This window comes from Eleutherodactylus coqui, chromosome 3, assembly GCF_035609145.1.
Source record: "Eleutherodactylus coqui strain aEleCoq1 chromosome 3, aEleCoq1.hap1, whole genome shotgun sequence".
NCBI classification, from domain to species: Eukaryota; Metazoa; Chordata; class Amphibia; order Anura; family Eleutherodactylidae; genus Eleutherodactylus; species Eleutherodactylus coqui.
The window spans coordinates 160,612,484-160,633,882 of NC_089839.1; the positions used below are offsets into that span (position 1 = coordinate 160,612,484).

Below are 21,399 nucleotides of genomic sequence, written 5' to 3' on the forward strand. Positions count from 1 at the left end.
CTCCGCTGCTACGAATCCCTAGCTTGCATCTCCAGAGTAGTCGCAGACTGGTGGAGTAAGCAGGCAACAAAGAAAACAACAAGCCCTGGAGTCAGTAATGGGTAATCAGTTCAGATAAGCAGCGAGCCAATACAGATTTAACACACAGAATCAGGATCAGTGAGTAAAACTAATTCCCATGATTGTTGCTCAAGGGCGCTAAGGGGAAATACTATTACTATTGGGGATGCACTATTATTGAGGCCACTAAGAGAGTGCACTATTAGTATTCAGGCCACTGTGGTTAATGTCTCCAAAAATAATAGTGCAATATTACCATTGGAGCACTATTGCTATTGGCGCCATTAAGGAAGTGCACTACAGTATTGCTATTGGGGACATTAAGGGGGCGCACTATTGCTATTGGGGCCAATAAGTAGGCGCACTATTGCAATTGGGGCCATTAGGGGCTAACCGGTTGGAAACGGAATACTCTTAAAACATTGCCAAGTTTAACATATAAATATCCCATACACACCCTCCCTCCTTATCGCACAAAAACCCCACAAACCCCACCAACTCCCTCCCTACCCCACAAACCCCCCCACCTCCCTCCCTATCCCACAAACCCCCACCACCTCCCTCCCTAGCCCACAAACCCCACCCCTCTCCCATATAACCTCTCAAATCTAACTTTTAATTTTTTGCAAACACAAAAAAACACAAAAAAAAAACAAAACACTTACGTGAATACACCACATAAGTTTCCGCGTTCTTTCCGACCCCCGTCCCGTGGTCACCCCATCCCGCAGTGTCCCATCTAATAAAACTTTTTCCCCGTGTGCCCCATTTTATATAAATATGGCCCGCAGGAGGTACACTTCAGAGGAACTGTATGCAATCATTGCATCAGACTCGGACTCAGGTAGTGGTGATGACGACCCCACTTTTTTGGCATTCTCTGACTCCTCATCCTCATCCTCATCCAGCGAGTCTGAGCTCCCTGCACCCCCGAGAAGGCGTCCAAGGACCGCCACTGACCCCAATGCATCAGATGCTCACTGGAGTAGCCCGGAAGATTACAGACCCCAGATCCCTGATTTTATTGGGAACCCAGGGATTCAATTTGACACGGAAGGGCTCAGAGGGAAGGACTTCTTCAAGTTTTTTTTTTCTGAAGAGTTCATTGTCCATATTGTTACCCAGACGAATTTGTACGCCCAGAATTTTATAGAAGAAAATCCCACCTCCAGCTATGCCAGACCCGATAAGTGGACCCCTGTGGATGCACCAGAGATAAAAAAATTTTGGGGGCTTATACTAACCATGGGGCTAATAAAGAAGCCAACAATCAGGGCGTACTGGTCTACCGATATTTTGTACCACACCCCAATGTTCCGCATGGCGATGTCGAGGACGCGCTTTGAGTGTATTTTAAAATTTCTGCACTACAATGACAACCAGCTGTGCCCCCCCCAGCGATCACCCCAATTACGATCGGTTGTATAAGATCAGGCCCGTAATAGACCATTTTAACGCCAAGTTTGCCCAGGCGTATGCCCCACAGATAAACATTGCAGTAGACGAGTCCCTGGTACACTTCAAGGGGAGGCTAAAATTCCGCCAGTACCTGCCCAGTAAGCGGGCACGGTATGGTGTGAAGTTGTACAAGCTGTGCGAAAGTACATCAGGGTACACCCACAAGTTCCGTATTTACGAGGGGAAGGACACTAAAATTGAGCCCCCAGAATGCCCCCCCATGCTGGGAGTAACAGGGAAAATAGTGTGGGAACTGGTGCACCCACTATTAGACCAGGGTTACCATCTGTACCTGGATAACTTTTATACCAGTGTCCCCCTGTTTCAGTGCCTCGCTTCCAGAGGAACAGTGGCATGTGGCACTGTTCGGAAAAATCAAAAAAGCCTCCCTAAGACGCTGCTTGGGCAACTGCTCAGAAGGGGTGAGAGCCGGGCCCAATGCAGCGACAATGTATTGTGCGTTAAATATAAGGACAAGAGGGATGTCCTTATGTTGACGACAATACACGGCCACAGCAGTACCCCCTGCCCAGTACGAGGTACCAGTGCAGAGACCCCCAAACCAGACTGCGTCCTCGACTATAATAAGTACATGGGAGGGGTCGATCTATCAGACCAGGTACTGGAGCCCTATAGAGCCATGCGGAAAACACGGGTGTGGTACAAAAAACTGGCCGTGCACCTCGTACAGATGGCACTGTATAATGCCTACGTGCTGTTCCGAGGTGCAGGCCACAGGGGGACATTCCTTGAATTTCAAGAGGAAGTTATCAAGGACCTAATATTTGGGGACCAGGAGGTGGGGGAGAGGCCCAGTACTTCTGGAAGCGAGGCCACAAGAATTGTACCAGGGCAGCATTTTCTCAGTGAAATTCCCTCCACTGCGACGAAGGGAAGGACCCAAAAGAGGTGCAGAGTGTGCTACAAACAGGGGATAAGAAAAGACACCAGATACCAGTGTGAAACGTGCCCCACACAACCCGGCCTCTGTATAAATGAGTGTTTTAAGATCTACCACACATCCCTGAAATTTTTATTTTTTTATTGCCCTGACGTTTTACCCTGATGTACTTCGCACAGCTTGTACATAAAGCCACATGCTAAGTCCTTCCCTTCTGAGCCCTGCACCCTAAAAACAGTTTAGATTCACATATGGGGCATTTCCCTGTTGGGTAACATCATGGGTTACGTTTTCTCCTTCTGCCCCTGGTAAAAAATAAAAATCTGGGTCTAAACTGAGCATTATTGGAAAAATGTGAATTTTTCGTTCTCAACTCAAATTGTTAAAAAAAATTCCTCAAATACCTGTGGGTTCAAACCGCTTACTACACCCCTTAAAAAAGTACCTGAGGGGTGTAGTTTCCAAAATGGGGTCAGTTGTTGGGGGTTTCAAATGCACTGGTACCTCAGGGGCACTGTAAACACTACATGGGGTCTGAAAATTATTCTAGCAAAACCTGCATTCAAAAAGCCAAGAAGCGCTCCTATCCTTCTGAGTCCTGCCATGTGCCCATACAACAGGCTACGTCCACATATGGGGCATTTCCGTGTTCGAGAGCAACTGGGTAACGCATCATGGGGTACGTTTTTCCTTCTGCCACTGGTGAAAAATGAAAATCTGGGCCTAAAGCTAAACATTATGTGAAAAATTGGATTTTTTCGTATTGAACTCAAACTGTTAAAAAAAATTCCTCAAACATCTGTGGGTTCAAACCGCTCACTACATCCCTTAATAAATTCCCTGAGGGGTGTAGTTTCCAAAATGGGGTCAGTTATTGGGGGTTTCAAATGTACTGCTACCTCAGGGGCACTGCAAACACTACATGGGGTCTGAAAATTATTCCTGCCAAATCTGCATTCAAAAAGACAAGAAGCGCTCCTTTCCTTCTGAGACCTACCATGTGCCCATACAACAGGCTACGTCCACATATGGGGCATTTCTAAAAACTGCGGAATCTGGGTAATACATTCCAAGTTTTGTTTCTTTGCTAACTCCTACTGTTTTATATAAAAAAAAAGGTTTTATATTGAAAATCAGTAGAAAAAAGGAACTGTTCTAATTTTTGATGCACTTTCCTTTAATTCCTGTAAAACATCTAAAGGGTTAATAAACTTTCTAAATGCCATTTTGAATACTTTGAAGGGTGCTGATTTTAAAATGGGGCAATTCATGGGGGATTCTGATATACAGGCTCGGCAAAACTATGTCTGAACTGCATTGGTCCTTAAAAAATTTAGATTTTGAAATTTGCTAGTAAATGTGAAAAATTACTGCTAAATTTATATACTTTGTGGAGTCTGCAAAAAGTAAAATAACACTTAAAAAATGATTGCTGTGTAAAGTAGGCCTATGGGAAATGTTAATTAATAACTATGTTGTGGTGTTTGACTTTCTATCTTACAAAGAAAACAATTCAAAGTTTGAAAATTGTGAATTTTTCCAAATTTTCAGTAAATTTGGATTTTTTTTCCTAATAAGGACAAAATTTATTGATGAAATTTTTACACTAACATAAAGTACAATATGTCACGAAAAAACAATCTCAGAATCACCTTGATAAGTAAAAGCATTCAAAAGTTATTAGCACAGAAAGTGACAGATGTCAGATTTGAAAAATAAGGCTTGGTCCTTAAGCTCAAAATAGGCCATGTCATTAATGGGTTAAGGGGGTGCACTATTGCTATTGGGGCCAATAAGTGGGAGCATTATTGCAATTGGGGCCATTAGGGGCTAACCGGTTGGAAACGGAATACTCTTAAAACATTGCCAAGTTTAACATATAAATATCCCATACACACCCTCCCTCCTTTAGCACAAAAACCACACTACCTCCCACCAACTCCCTCCCTACCCCACAAACCCCACCACCTCCCTCCCTATCCCATAAACCCCCACCACCTCACTCCCTATCCCACAAACCCCACCCCTCTCCCATATAACCTCTCAAACCTAACTTTTAATTTTTTGCAAACACATTTTCGATAATGCTTAATTCCTCTAACATTTTTGTGTTTAGAATTGCCTGTTCAGCAATTGCACTACCACAGCCAGACTTGGCGCTGGCTACTCTGGGTAGCAGAGGCTAGGGACCGCAGGTTTTCACCCTTTAACCCCTGTACAGGGATCTGGACTCCGCTGCTACGAATCCCTAGCTTGCATCTCCAGAGTAGTCGCTGACTGGTGGAGTAAGCAGGCAACAAAGAAAACAACAAGCCCTGGAGTCAGTAATGGGTAATCAGTTTAGATAAGCAGCGAGCCAATACAGATTTAACACACAGAATCAGGATCAGTGAGTAAAACTAATTCTCATTATTGCTGCTCAAGGACGCTAAGGGGAAACACTATTACTATTGGGGACGCACTATTATTGAGGCCACTAAGAGAGTGCACTATTAGTATTCAGGCAACTAAAGTTAATGTCTCCAAAAACAATAGTGCAATATTACCATTGGAGCACTATTGCTATTGGCGCCATTAAGGAGGTGCACTATTGCTATTGGGGACATTAAGGGGGCGCACTATTGCTATTGGGGCTAATAAGTGGGCGCATTATTGCAATTGGGGCCATTAGGGGCTAAGCTGTTGGAAACGGAATACTCTTAAAACATTGCCAAGTTTAACATATAAATATCCCATACACACCCTCCCTCCTTATCGCACAAAAACCCCACTACCTCCCACCAACTCCCTCCCTACCCCACAGACCCCACCACCTCCCTCCCTATCCCACAAACCCCCACCACCTCACTCCCTATGCCACAAACCCCACCCCTCTCCCATATAACCTCTCAAACCTAACTTTTAATTTTTTGCAAACACATTTCGATAATGCTTAATTCCTCTAACATTTTTGTGTTCGGAATTGCCTGTTCAGCAATTGCACTACCACAGCCAGACTTGGCGCTGGCTACTCTGGGTAGCAGAGGCTAGGGACTGCAGGTTTTCACCCTTTAACCCCTGTACAGGGATCTGGACTCCGCTGCTTTGAATCCCTAGCTTGCATCTCCAGAGTAGTCGCTGACTGGTGGAGTAAGCAGGCAACAAAGAAAACAACAAGCCCTGGAGTCAGTAATGGGTAATCAGTTTAGATAAGCAGTGAGCCAATACAGATTTAACACAGAAGCAGGATCAGTGAGTAAAACTAATTCTCATGATTGCTGCTCAAGGGCGCTAAGGGGAAATACTATTACTATTGGGGACGCACCATTATTGAGGCCACTAAGAGAGTGCACTATTAGTATTCAGGCCACTATAGTTAATGTCTCCAAAAATAATAGTGCAATATTACCATTGGAGCACTATTGCTATTGGCGCCATTAAGGAGGTGCACTATTGCTATTGGGGACATTAAGTGGGCGCATTATTGCAATTGGGGCCATTAGGGGCTAACCTGTTGGAAACGGAATACTCTTAAAACATTGCCAAGTTTAGCATATAAATATCCCATATACACCCTCCCTCCCTATCCCACAAAAACCCCACTACCTCGCACCAACTCCCTCCCTACCCCACAAACCCCACCACCTCCCTCCCTATCCCACAAACCCCACCCCTCTCCCATATAACCTCTCAAACCTAACTTTTAATTTTTTGCAAACACATTTCGATAATGCTTAATTCCTCTAACATTTTTGTGTTTGGAATTGCCTGTTCAGCAATTGCACTACCACAGCCAGACTTGGCGCTGGCTACTCTGGGTAGCAGAGGCTAGGGACCGCAGGTTTTCACCCTTTAACCCCTGTACAGGGATCTGGATTCCGCTGCTACGAATCCCTAGCTTGCATCTCCAGAGTAGTCGCTGACTGGTGGAGTAAGCAGGCAACAAAGAAAACAACAAGCCCTGGAGTCAGTAATGGGTAATCAGTTTAGATAAGCAGCGAGCCAATACAGATTTAACACACAGAATTAGGATCAGTGAGTAAAACTAATTCCCATGATTGCTGCTCAAGGGCGCTAAGGGGAAATACTATTACTATTGGGGATGCACTATTATTGAGGCCACTAGGAGAGTGCACTATTAGTATTCAGGCCAATATAGTTAATGTTTCAAAAATAATAGTGCAATATTACCATTGGAGCACTATTGCTATTGGCGCCATTAAGGAGGTGCACTATTGCTATTGGGGCCAATAAGTGGGCGCACTCTTGCAATTGGGGCCATTAGGGGCTAACCTGTTGGAAACAGAATACTCTTAAAACATTGCCAACTTTAACATATAAATATCCCATATATTCCCTCCCTCCTTATCGCACAAAAGCCCCACTACCTCCCACCAACTCCCTCCCTACCCCACAAACCCCACCACCTCCCTCCCTATCCCATGAACCCCCACCACCTCCCTCACTATCCCACAAACCCCACCCCTCTCCCATATAACCTCTCAAACCTAACTTTTAATTTTTTGCAAACACATTTTCGATAATGCTAAATTCCTCTAACAATTTTGTGTTCGGAATTGCCTGTTCAGCAATTGCACTACCACAGCCAGACTTGGCGCTGGCTACTCTGGGTAGCAGAGGCTAGGGACCGCAGGTTTTCACCCTTTAACCCCTGTACAGGGATCTGGATTCCGCTGCTACGAATCCCTAGCTTGCATCTCCAGAGTAGTCGCTGACTGGTGGAGTAAGCAGGCAACAAAGAAAACAACAAGCCCTGGAGTCAGTAATGGGTAATCAGTTTAGATAAGCAGCGAGCCAATACAGATTTAATAAACAGAATCAGGATCAGTGAGTAAAACTAATTCCCATGATTGTTGCTCAAGGGCGCTAAGGGGAAACACTATTACTATTGGGGATGCACTATTATTGAGGCCACTAATAGGGTGCACTATTAGTATTCAGGCCACTATAGTTAATGTCTCCAAAAATAATAGTGCAATATTACCATTGGAGCACTATTGCTATTGGCGCCATTAAGGAGGTGCACTATTGCTATTGGGGACATTAAGGGGGCGCACTATTGCTATTGGGGCCAATAAGTGGGCGCACTATTGCAATTGGGGCCATTAGGGGCTAACCTGTTGGAAACGGAATACTCTTAAAACATTGCCAAGTTTAACATATAAATATCCCATATACACCCTCCCTCCTTATCGCACAAAAGCCCCACTACCTCCCACCAATTCCCTCCCTACCCCACAAACCCCACCACCTCCCTCCCTATCCCATGAACCCCCACCACCTCCCTCACTATCCCACAAACCCCACCCCTCTCCCATATAACCTCTCAAACCTAACTTTTAATTTTTTGCAAACACATTTCGATAATGCTTAATTCCTCTAACATTTTTGTGTGCGGAATTGCCTGTTCAGCAATTGCACTACCACAGCCAGACTTGGCGCTGGCTACTCTGGGTAACAGAGGCTAGGGACCGCAGGTTTTCACCCTTTAACCCCTGTACAGGGATCTGGACTCCGCTGCTACGAATCCCTAGCTTGCATCTCCAGAGTAGTCGCTGACTGGTGGAGTAAGCAGGCAACAAAGAAAACAACAAGCCTTGGAGTCAGTACTGGGTAATCAGTTTAGATAAGCAGCGAGCCAATACAGATTTAACACACAGAATCAGGATCAGTGAGTAAAACTAATTCCCATGATTGCTGCTCAAGGGCGCTAAGGGGAAATACTATTACTATTGGGGATGCACTATTATTGAGGCCACTAAGAGAGTGCACTATTAGTATTCAGGCCACTATAGTTAATGTCTCCAAAAATAATAGTGCAATATTACCATTGGAGCACTATTGCTATTGGCGCCACTAAGGAGGTGCACTATTACTATTGGGGACATTAAGGGGACTCACTATTGCTTTTGAGGTCAATACGTGGGCACACAATTGCAATTGGAGCCATTATGGGCTAACCAGTTGGAAACGGAATACTTTTTTAAAACATTGCCAAGTTTAACATAAAAATAACCCATACACACCCTCCCTCCCTATCCCACAAAAACCGCACTACCTCCCACCAACTCCCTCCCTATCCCACAAACCCCACCCCTCTCCCATATAACCTCTCGAACCTAACTTTTAATTTTTTACAAACACATTTTCTATAATGCTAAATTCCTCTAACATTTTTGTGTTCGGAATTGCTTGTTCAGCAATTGCACTACCACAGCCAGACTTGGCGCTGGCTACTCTGGGTAGCAGAGGCTAGGGACCGCAGGTTTTCACCCTTTAACCCCTGTACAGGGATCTGGACTCCGCTGCTACGAATCCCTAGCTTGCATATCCAGAGTAGTCGCTGACTGGTGGAGTAAGCAGGCAACAAAGAAAACAACAAGCCCTGGAGTCAGTAATGGGTAATCAGTTTAGATAAGCATCGGGCCAAATCAGATTTAAGAAACAGAATCAGGATCAGTGAGTAAAACTAATTCTCATGATTGCTGCTCAAGGGCGCTAAGGGGAAATACTATTACTATTGGGGGTGCACCATTATTGAGGCCACTAAGAGAGTGCACTATTAGTATTCAGGCCACTGTGGTTAATGTCTCCAAAAATAATAGTGCAATATTACCATTGGGCACTATTGCTATTGGCGCCATTAGGGAGGTGCACTATTGCTATTGGGTACATTAAGGGGGCGCACTATTGCTATTGGGGCCAATAAGTGGGCGCATTATTGCAATTGGGGCCATTAGGGGCTAACCTGTGGGAAACGGAATACTCTTAAAACATTGGCAAGTTTAACATATAAATATCCCATACACACACTCCCTCCTTATTGCAGAAAAACCCCACTACCTCCCACCAACTCCCTCCCTACCCCACAAACCCCACCACCTCCCTCCCTATCCCACGAACCTCCACCACCTCCCTCCCTATCCCACAAACCCCACCCCTCTCCCATATAACCTCTCAAACCTAACTTTTAATTTTTTGCAAACACATTTCGATAATGCTTAATTCCTCTAACATTTTTGTGTGCGGAATTGCCTGTTCAGCAATTGCACTACCACAGCCAGACTTGGCGCTGGCTACTCTGGGTAACAGAGGCTAGGGACCGCAGGTTTTCACCCTTTAACCCCTGTACAGGGATCTGGACTCCGCTGCTACGAATCCCTAGCTTGCATCTCCAGAGTAGTCGCTGACTGGTGGAGTAAGCAGGCAACAAAGAAAACAACAAGCCCTGGAGTCAGTAATGGGTAATCAGTTTAGATAAGCAGCGAGCCAATACAGATTTAACACACAGAATCAGGATCAGTGAGTAAAACTAATTCTCATTATTGCTGCTCAAGGACGCTAAGGGGAAACACTATTACTATTGGGGACGCACTATTATTGAGGCCACTAAGAGAGTGCACTATTAGTATTCCGGCCACTAAAGTTAATGTCTCCAAAAACAATAGTGCAATATTACCATTGGAGCACTATTGCTATTGGCGCCATTAAGGAGGTGCACTATTGCTATTGGGGACATTAAGGGGGCGCACTATTGCTATTGGGGCTAATAAGTGGGCGCATTATTGCAATTGGGGCCATTAGGGGCTAACCTGTTGGAAACGGAATACTCTTAAAACATTGCCAAGTTTAACATATAAATATCCCATACACACCCTCCCTCCTTATCGCACAAAAACCCCACTACCTCCCACCAACTCCCTCCCTACCCCACAAACCCCACCACCTCCCTCCCTATCCCACAAACCCCCACCACCTCACTCCCTATCCCACAAACCACACCCCTCTCCCATATAACCTCTCAAACCTAACTTTTAATTTTTTACAAACACATTTTCTATAATGCTAAATTCCTCTAACATTTTTGTGTTTGGAATTGCCTGTTCAGCAATTGCACTACCACAGCCAGACTTGGCGCTGGCTACTCTGGGTAGCAGAGGCTAGGGACCGCAGGTTTTCACCCTTTAACCCCTGTACAGGGATCTGGACTCCGCTGCTACGAATCCCTAGCTTGCATCTCCAGAGTAGTCTCTGACTGGTGGAGTAAGCAGGCAACAAAGAAAACAACAAGCCCTGGAGTCAGTAATGGGTAATCAGTTTAGATAAGCAGCGAACCAAAACAGATTTAACACACAGAATCAGGATCAGTGAGTAAAACTAATTCCCATGATTGCTGCGCAAGGGCGCTAAGGGGAAATACTATTACTATTGGGGATGCACTATTATTGAGGCCACTAAGAGAGTGCACTATTAGTATTCAGGCCACTAAAGTTAATGTCTCCAAAAATAATAGTGCAATATTACCATTGGAGCACTATTGCTATTGGCGCCATTAAGGAGGTGCACTATTGCTATTGGGGACATTAAGGGGGCGCACTATTGCTATTTGGGCCAATAAGTGGGCGCATTATTGCAATTGGGGCCATTAGGGGCTAACCTGTTGGAAACGGAATACTCTTAAAACATTGCCAGGTTTAACATATAAATATCCCATACACACCCTCCCTCCTTATCGCACAAAAGCCCCACTACCTCCCACCAACTCCCTCCCTACCCCACAAACCCCACCACCTCCCTCCCTATCCCACAAACCCCCACCACCTCACTCCCTATCCCACAAACCCCACCCCTCTCCCATATAACCTCTCAAACCTAACTTTTAATTTTTTACAAACACATTTTCTATAATGCTAAATTCCTCTAACATTTTTGTGTTCGGAATTGCCTGTTCAGCAATTGCACTACCACAGCCAGACTTGGCGCTGGCTACTCTGGGTAGCAGAGGCTAGGGACCGCAGGTTTTCACCCTTTAACCCCTGTACAGGGATCTGGACTCCGCTGCTACGAATCCCTAGCTGTCATCTCCAGAGTAGTCGCTGACTGGTGGAGTAAGCAGGCAACAAAGAAAACAACAAGCCCTGGAGTCAGTAATGGGTAATCAGTTTAAATAAGCAGCGAGCCAATACAGATTTAACACACAGAATCAGGATCAGTGAGTAAAACTAATTCCCATGATTGCTGCTCAAGGGCGCTAAGGGGAAACACTATTACTATTGGGGACGCACTATTATTGAGGCCACTAAGAGAGTGCACTATTAGTATTCAGGCCACTATAGTTAATGTCTCCAAAAATAATAGTGCAATAGTACCATTGGAGCACTATTGCTATTGGCGCCATAAAGGAGGTGCACTATTGCTATTGGGGACATTAAGAAGGCGCACTATTGCTATTTGGGCCAATAAGTGGGCGCATTATTGCAATTGGGGCCATTAGGGGCTAACCTGTTGGAAACGGAATACTCTTAAAACATTGCCAAGTTTAACATATAAATATCCCATATACACCCTCCCTCCTTATAGCACAAAAACCCCACTACCTCCCACCAACTCCCTCCCTACCCCACAAACCCCACCACCTCCCTCCCTATCCCACAAACCCCCACCACCTCACTCCCTATCCCACAAGCCCGACCCCTTTCCCATATAACCTCTCAAACCTAACTTTTAATTTTTTACAAGCACATTTTCTATATTGCTAAATTCCTCTAACATTTTTGTGTTCGGAATTGCCTGTTCAGCAATTGCACGACCACAGCCAGACTTGGCGCTGGCTACTCTAGGTAGCAGAGGCTAGGGACCGCAGGTTTTCACCCTTTAACCCCTGTACAGGGATCTGGACTCCGCTGCTACGAATCCCTAGCTTGCATCTCCAGAGTAGTCGCTGACTGGTGGAGTAAGCAGGCAACAAAGAAAACAACAAGCCCTGGAGTCAGTAATGGGTAATCAGTTTAGATAAGCAGCGAGCCAATACAGATTTAACAAACGGAATCAGGATCAGTGAGTAAAACTAATTCCCATGATTGTTGCTCAAGGGGCGCTAAGGGGAAACACTATTAGTATTGGGGATGCACTATTATTGAGGCCACTAAGAGAGTGCACTATTAGTATTCAGGCCACTATAGTTAATGTCTCCAAAAATAATAGTGCAATATTACCATTGGAGCACTATTGCTATTGGCGCCATTAAGGAGGTGCGCTATTGCTATTGGGGACATTAAGGGGGCACACTATTGCTATTGGGGCCAATAAGTGGGCGCACTATTGCAATTGGGGCCATTAGGGGCTAACCTGTTGGAAACTGGATACTCTTAAAACATTGCCAAGTTTAACATATAAATATCCCATACACACCCTCCCTCCTTATCGCACAAAAACCCCACTACCTCCCACCAACTCTCTTCCTACCCCACAAACCCCACCACCTCCCTCCCTATCCCACAAACCCCTACCACCTCCCTCCCTATCCCACAAACCACACCCCTCTCCCATATAACCTCTTAAACCTAACTTTTAATTTTTTGCAAACACATTTTCTATAATGCTAAATTTCTCTAACATTTTTGTGTTCGGAATTGCCTGTTCAGCAATTGCACTACCACAGCCAGACTTGGTGCTGGCTACTCTGGATAGCAGAGGCTAGGGACCGCAGGTTTTCACCCTTTAACCCCTGTACAGGGATCTGGACTCCGCTGCTACGAATCCCTAGCTTGCATCTCCAGAGTAGTCGCTGACTGGTGGAGTAAGCAGGCAACAAAGAAAACAACAAGCCTTGGAGTCAGTAATGGGTAATCAGTTTAGATAAGCAGCGAGCCAATACAGATTTAACAAACAGAATCAGGATCAGTGAGTAAAACTAACTCCCATGATTGTTGCTCAAGGGCGCTAAGGGGAAACACTATTACTATTGGGGATGCACTATTATTGAGGCCACTAAGAGAGTGCACTATTAGTATTCAGGCCATTATAGTTAATGTTTCCAAAAATAATAGTACAATATTACCATTGGAGCACTATTGCTATTGGCGCCATTAAGGAGGTGCAAAATTGCTATTGGGGACATTAAGGGGGCGCACTATTGCTATTGGGGCCAATAAGTGGGCGCACTATTGCAATTGGGGCTATTAGGGGCTAACCTGTTGGAAACGGAATACTCTTAAAACATTGCCAAGTTTAACATATAAATATCCCATACACACCCACCCTCCTTATCGCACAAAAACCCCACTACCTCCCACCAACTCCCTCCCTACCCCACAAACCCCACCACCTCCCTCCCTATCCCACAAACCCCACCACCTCCCTCCCTATCCCACAAACCCCACCACCTCCCTCCCTATCCCACAAACCCCCACCACCTCACTCCCTATCCCACAAGCCCGACCCCTTTCCCATATAACCTCTCAAACCTAACTTTTAATTTTTTACAAGCACATTTTCTATAATGCTAAATTCCTCTAACATTTTTGTGTTCGGAATTGCCTGTTCAGCAATTGCACTACCACAGCCAGACTTGGCGCTGGCTACTCTAGGTAGCAGAGGCTAGGGACCGCAGGTTTTCACCCTTTAACCCCTGTACAGGGATCTGGACTCCGCTGCTACGAATCCCTAGCTTGCATCTCCAGAGTAGTCGCTGACTGGTGGAGTAAGCAGGCAACAAAGAAAACAACAAGCCCTGGAGTCAGTAATGGGTAATCAGTTTAGATAAGCAGCGAGGCAATACAGATTTAACAAACGGAATCAGGATCAGTGAGTAAAACTAATTCCCATGATTGTTGCTCAAGGGGCGCTAAGGGGAAACACTATTAGTATTGGGGATGCACTATTATTGAGGCCACTAAGAGAGTGCACTATTAGTATTCAGGCCACTATAGCTAATGTCTCTAAAACTAATAGTGCAATATTACCATCGGAGCAGTATTGCTATTGGCGCCATTAAGGAGGTGCACTATTGCTATTGGGGACATTAAGGGGGCGCACTATTGCTATTGGGGCCAATAAGTGGGCGCACTATTGCAATTGGGGCCATTACGGGCTAACCTGTTGGAAACGGAATACTCTTAAAACATTGCCAAGTTTAACATATAAATATCCCATACACACCCACCCTCCTTATCGCACAAAAACCCCACTACCTCCCACCAACTCCCTCCCTACCCCACAAACCCCACCACCTCCCTCCCTATCCCACAAACCCCCACCACCTCACTCCCTATCCCACAAACCCCACCCCTCTCCCATATAACCTCTCAAACCTAACTTTTAATTTTTTACAAACACATTTTCTATAATGCTAAATTCCTCTAACATTTTTGTGTTCGGAATTGCCTGTTCAGCAATTGCACTACCACAGCCAGACTTGGTGCTGGCTACTCTGGGTAGCAGAGGCTAGGGACCGCAGGTTTTCACCCTTTAACCCCTGTACAGGGATCTGGACTCCGCTGCTACGAATCCCTAGCTTGCATCTCCAGAGTAGTCGCTGACTGGTGGAGTAAGCAGGCAACAAAGAAAACAACAAGCCTTGGAGTCAGTAATGGGTAATCAGTTTAGATAAGCAGCGAGCCAATACAGATTTAACAAATAGAATCAGGATCAGTGAGTAAAACTAATTCCCATGATTGTTGCTCAAGGGCGCTAAGGGGAAACACTATTACTATTGGGGATGCACTATTATTGAGGCCACTAAGAGAGTGCACTATTAGTATTCAGGCCACTATAGCTAATGTCTCTAAAACTAATAGTGCAATATTACCATCGGAGCACTATTGCTATTGGCGCCATTAAGGAGGTGCACTATTGCTATTGGGGACATTAAGGGGGCGCACTATTGCTATTGGGGCCAATAAGTGGGCGCACTATTGCAATTGGGGCCATTAGGGGCTAACCTGTTGGAAACGGAATACTCTTAAAACATTGCCAAGTTTAACATATAAATATCCCATACACACCCTCCCTCCTTATCGCACAAAAACCCCACTACCTCCCACCAACTCCCTCCCTACCCCACAAACCCCACCACCTCCCTCCCTATCCCACAAACCCCACCCCTCTCCCATATATCCTCTCAAACCTAACTTTTAATTTTTTACAAACACATTTTCTATAATGCTAAATTCCTCTAACATTTTTGTGTTCGGAATTGCCTGTTCAGCAATTGCACTACCACAGCCAGACTTGGCGCTGGCTACTCTGGGTAGCAGAGGCTAGGGACCACAGGTTTTCACCCTTTAACCCCTGTACAGGGATCTGGACTCCGCTGCTACGAATCCCTAGCTTGCATCTCCAGAGTAGTCGCTGACTGGTGGAGTAAGCAGGCAACAAAGAAAACAACAAGCCCTGGAGTCAGTAATGGGTAATCAGTTTAAATAAGCAGCGAGCCAATACAGATTTAACACACAGAATCAGGATCAGTGAGTAAAACTAATTCCCATGATTGCTGCTCAAGGGCGCTAAGGGGAAACACTATTACTATTGGGGACGCACTATTATTGAGGCCACTAAGAGAGTGCACTATTAGTATTCAGGCCACTATAGTTAATGTCTCCAAAAATAATAGTGCAATAGTACCATTGGAGCACTATTGCTATTGGCGCCATAAAGGAGGTGCACTATTGCTATTGGGGACATTAAGAAGGCGCACTATTGCTATTTGGGCCAATAAGTGGGCGCATTATTGCAATTGGGGCCATTAGGGGCTAACCTGTTGGAAACGGAATACTCTTAAAACATTGCCAAGTTTAACATATAAATATCCCATACACACCCTCCCTCCTTATAGCACAAAAACCCCACTACCTCTCACCAACTCCCTCCCTACCCCACAAACCCCACCACCTCCCTCCCTATCCCACAAACCCCCACCACCTCACTCCCTATCCCACAAGCCCGACCCCTTTCCCATATAACCTCTCAAACCTAACTTTTTATTTTTTACAAGCACATTTTCTATATTGCTAAATTCCTCTAACATTTTTGTGTTCGGAATTGCCTGTTCAGCAATTGCACGACCACAGCCAGACTTGGCGCTGGCTACTCTAGGTAGCAGAGGCTAGGGACCGCAGGTTTTCACCCTTTAACCCCTGTACAGGGATCTGGACTCCGCTGCTACGAATCCCTAGCTTGCATCTCCAGAGTAGTCGCTGACTGGTGGAGTAAGCAGGCAACAAAGAAAACAACAAGCCCTGGAGTCAGTAATGGGTAATCAGTTTAGATAAGCAGCGAGCCAATACAGATTTAACAAACGGAATCAGGATCAGTGAGTAAAACTAATTCCCATGATTGTTGCTCAAGGGGCGCTAAGGGGAAACACTATTAGTATTGGGGATGCACTATTATTGAGGCCACTAAGAGAGTGCACTATTAGTATTCAGGCCACTATAGTTAATGTCTCCAAAAATAATAGTGCAATATTACCATTGGAGCACTATTGCTATTGGCGCCATTAAGGAGGTGCGCTATTGCTATTGGGGACATTAAGGGGGCACACTATTGCTATTGGGGCCAATAAGTGGGCGCACTATTGCAATTGGGGCCATTAGGGGCTAACCTGTTGGAAACTGGATACTCTTAAAACATTGCCAAGTTTAACATATAAATATCCCATACACACCCTCCCTCCTTATCGCACAAAAACCCCACTACCTCCCACCAACTCTCTTCCTACCCCACAAACCCCACCACCTCCCTCCCTATCCCACAAACCCCTACCACCTCCCTCCCTATCCCACAAACCACACCCCTCTCCCATATAACCTCTTAAACCTAACTTTTAATTTTTTGCAAACACATTTTCTATAATGCTAAATTTCTCTAACATTTTTGTGTTCGGAATTGCCTGTTCAGCAATTGCACTACCACAGCAAGACTTGGCGCTGGCTACTCTAGGTAGCAGAGGCTAGGGACCGCAGGTTTTCACCCTTTAACCCCTGTACAGGGATCTGGACTTCGCTGCTACGAATCCCTAGCTTGCATCTCCAGAGTAGTCGCTGACTGGTGGAGTAAGCAGGCAACAAAGAAAACAGCAAGCCTTCGAGTCAGTAAAGGGTAATCAGTTTAGATAAGCAGCGAGCCAATACAGATTTAACAAACAGAGTCTCGATCAGTGAGTAAAACTAATTCTCATGATTGGTGCTCAAGGGCGCTAAGGGGAAATACTATTACTATTGGGGATGCACCATTATTGAGGCCACTAAGAGAGTGCACTATTAGTATTCAGGCCACTATAGTTAATGTCTCCAAAAATAATAGTGCAATATTACCATTGGAGCACTATTGCTATTGGGGCCATTAAGGAGGTGCACTATTGCTATTGGGGACATTAAGGGGGCGCACTATTGCTATTTGGGCCAATAAGTGGGCGCATTATTGCAATTGGGGCCATTAGGGGCTAACCTGTTGGAAACGGAATACTCTTAAACCATTGCCAAGTTTAACATATAAATATCCCATACACACCCTCCCTCCTTATCGCACAAAAGCCCCACTACCTCCCACCAACTCCCTCCCTATCCTATGAACCCCACCACCTCCCTCCCTATCCCACAAACCCCACCCCTCTCCCATATAACCTCTCAAACCTACCTTTTAATTTTTTACAAACACATTTTCTATATTGCTAAATTCCTCTAACATTTTTGTGTTCGGAATTGCCTGTTCAGCAATTGCACTACCACAGCCAGACTTGGCGCTGGCTACTCTGGGTAGCAGAGGCTAGGGACCGCAGGTTTTCACCCTTTAACCCCTGTACAGGGATCTGGACTCCGCTGCTACGAATCCCTAGCTGTCATCTCCAGAGTAGTCGCTGACTGGTGGAGTAAGCAGGCAACAAAGAAAACAACAAGCCCTGGAGTCAGTAATGGGTAATCAGTTTAGATAAGCAGCGAGCCAATACAGATTTAACAAACAGAATCAGGATCAGTGAGTAAAACTAATTGCCATGATTGTTGCTCAAGGGCGCTAAGGGGAAACACTATTACTATTGGGGACGCACCATTATTGAAGCCACTAAGAGAGTGCACTATTAGTATTCAGGCCACTATAGTTAATGTCTCCAAAAATAATAGTGCAATATTACCATTGGAGCACTATTGCTATTGGCGCCATTAAGGAGGTGCACTATTGCTATTGGGGACATTAAGGGGGCGCACTATTGCTATTAGGGCCGATAAGTGGGCGCACTTTTGCAATTGGGGCCATTAAGGGCTACCCTGTTGGAAACGGAATACTCCTTTAAAACATTGCCAAGTTTAACATATAAATATCCCATACACACCCTCCCTATCGCAAAAAAACCCCACTACCTCCCACAAACTCCCTCCCTACCCCACAAACCCCACGACCTCCCTCCCTATCCCACGAACCCCCACCCCCCCTCCCTATCCCACAAACCCCACCCCTCTCCCATATAACCTCTCGAACCTAACTTTAAATTTTTTTACAAACAAATTTCCTATAATGCTAAATTCCTCTAACATTTTTGTGTTTGGAATTGCCTGTTCAGCAATTGCACTACCACAGCAAGACTTGGCGCTGGCAGAGGCTAGGGACCGCAGGTTTTCACCATTTAACCCCTGTACAGGGATCTGGACTCCGCTGCTACGAATCCCTAGCTTGCATCTCCAGAGTAGTCGCTGTCTGGTGGAGTAAGCAGGCAACAAAGAAAACAACAAGCCCTGGAGTCAGTAATGGGTAATCAGTTTAGATAAGCAGTGAGCCAATACAGATTTAACAAACAGAATCAGGATCAGTGAGTAAAACTAATTCCCATGATTGTTGCTCAAGGGCGCTAAGGGGAAACACTATTACTATTGGGGATGCACTATTATTGAGGCCACTAAGGGAGTGCACCATTAGTATTCAGGCCACTATATTTAATATCTCCAAAAATAATAGTGCAATATTACCATTGTAGCCACTATTTGGGGCCATTAAGGAGGTGCACTATTGCTAATGGGGCCATTAAGGGGGCATACCATTGCTATTGCCGCCTTTAAGTGGGCGCACTATTGCTATCGGGGCCATTAAGGAGGCAGACTTTTGCTATTGGGCCCATTAAGGGGGTGCACTGTTGGTATTGGGCCTATTAAGGGAGCGCACTATTGCTATTTCGGTTATTAAGGAGGCACACTATTGTTGTTAAGGCCAATAATAGGGTGCACTGTGCATTGCTACTGGGCCCATTAAGGGGGAACACTATTGCTGTTGGGGCCATTAAGGGGGAGTACTATTGATATTGGGGCCATTAAGGGGGAGCACTATTGCTTTTGTGGTCATTAAGGGGGAGTACTATTGCTATTGGGGATCATTAAGGAGGTGCACTATTGCTATTGGGGCAGCCCTAACTACTAATGACTTACCTGGCACGAAGTACCGGCAGCATTGCATCTTCATCTTCACATCGAGCTCCATTTGTCGGCTGATACTTTGTTGCTTCCAGATGTTGTATGTTTCTGTAGCAAATGAAAGACCTCCTAGGAAGAAAAGCAGAAAAGTTATGAGAAAACACCCCAATACAAATACGCTGTTAGAGAATTCAGAATGCCTGATCTATGAAATGCCTGAATGTATGTGGCCGTCTATAGCTGATGCAGGCCATAGATTGTAAGCTCCACTGCTGTAAGGATCTCTTGGTACTACTGTATTTACCCTTGTACAGCGCTGTGTAGTATGTTGGCGCTTCATCACTTCAGAATAATAGTAATTATATAGTCGTCTCATATTTCTCTTCTGTTCTCGCTGCTTTATGGGATTTGAACTAATTATATGATGAATTATAAAACACTTCACAACAGATTGATTATTACTTAGCCGGACAAAGTACCCTGTTTCCCTGAAAATAAGACATATCATGATTTTCCAGACATATCATGATTTGAGGATGCAAAATGATTTTTCAGGCTTTTTGAGGATGCTTGAAATATAAGCCCTACTCCAAAATTAAGCCCTGCTAACAGTTAATTTAAAAAGTCAATTTAAAAAGTGTCCAGGCAGCTATACATGTAAAAAAGTTAAACCTTTTTGAACAAAAATTAATATAAGACACTGTCTTATTTTCGGGGAAACGCGGTATCTCTACGGACACATACAAGATATTTATATATAAATATTAGAATCCAGAATTAGAAAAAAGAAAAGTGTGCGGGTTGCCAGGGAGCAAGAGATAAGGGGTTAACACATCAGGTGAAGGTTAATAGATGAAGGGTTTTACAGACACCTATTGCACCATGGGAATAGGAGGTGATCAAGATCTAAACTATAGATGGAAACGCGAACTCCAGAAACACCTGGAAACCATGATGTGGGGAGCACAACAATGTAATAAAGCATGAAACTTACTTTATGAAAGTCCGAAGCTCCTGAGAATTATTATACACTTGACACAGCTGTAATACACAGCTGACGGCCGCACTGTATGGAGGCGCTATCTCCCTCCATACACGTCCTGTAATGGCAGGACATAAAAAGACTATGGGGCCGTCACTAAGGGGTTAATCACCTTTTATTTACTTCATATAATAAATCTCCTTACCCTCCAGTTATTGTGTTTTATTTGATGTTCCGTCTTTTTCCGACTTCTGACTTATCGTCTCTCTGTTTACATTCAGGTCTCCCTCTAACTGACTGTAACAAAATGGCTGCTGCGACCATAGTAACCGTGGTAACAAGGCCCATACTGGCTCTCTGACTGCCCCTCTGCACAACAATGTAATAAAGCATGAAACTTACTTTATGAAAGTCCGAAGCTCCTGACAATTATTATACACTTGATACAAGAGGCCGGTTGTGGGCTGAGAAGCATGCTTTCATGAGGAGCTGCTCCCATAGAGAAATGGAGGAAGGGAGACATTGCCTGGCGTGGAGCTGAGCGCCTTCATATTACACATTGCTATATAACACTTCTCTCCTCTCTGGTGGTGGCTTCTCTTTATCTTCTATCATTTTTTATCAGTTACCTTGTTACCCTCTTACTGTCTATATTTATGCCCAGTAGCCGCATGCACGGTTTTCAAAATGGCTGCTGCTGCCATGGCAACAGCAGTGATAATGCCCATGCTGGCTGACTGTTGCTATGGATATAACACATTTGGGGGTATGGCTGACAGTGAATTTCAGGGAATGGGTGTAGCAGGTGGGCTTTGCATAGT

The 21,399-nt window shown here is 44.9% G+C and overlaps 1 protein-coding gene across 1 annotated transcript in view; it reads left to right on the forward strand.

Moving 5' to 3' along the window:
- Positions 1 to 20,950, forward strand: part of GP9 (glycoprotein IX platelet) — a 67,961-nt gene extending 47,011 nt beyond the window's left edge. Inside the window, exon 2 of the transcript XR_010791061.1 lies at positions 20,860 to 20,950. The gene's annotated coding sequence lies outside the window, so the exon portion shown is untranslated. The remainder of the gene's footprint in view (positions 1 to 20,859) is intronic.
- The last annotated feature ends 449 nt before the right edge of the window (positions 20,951 to 21,399 follow it).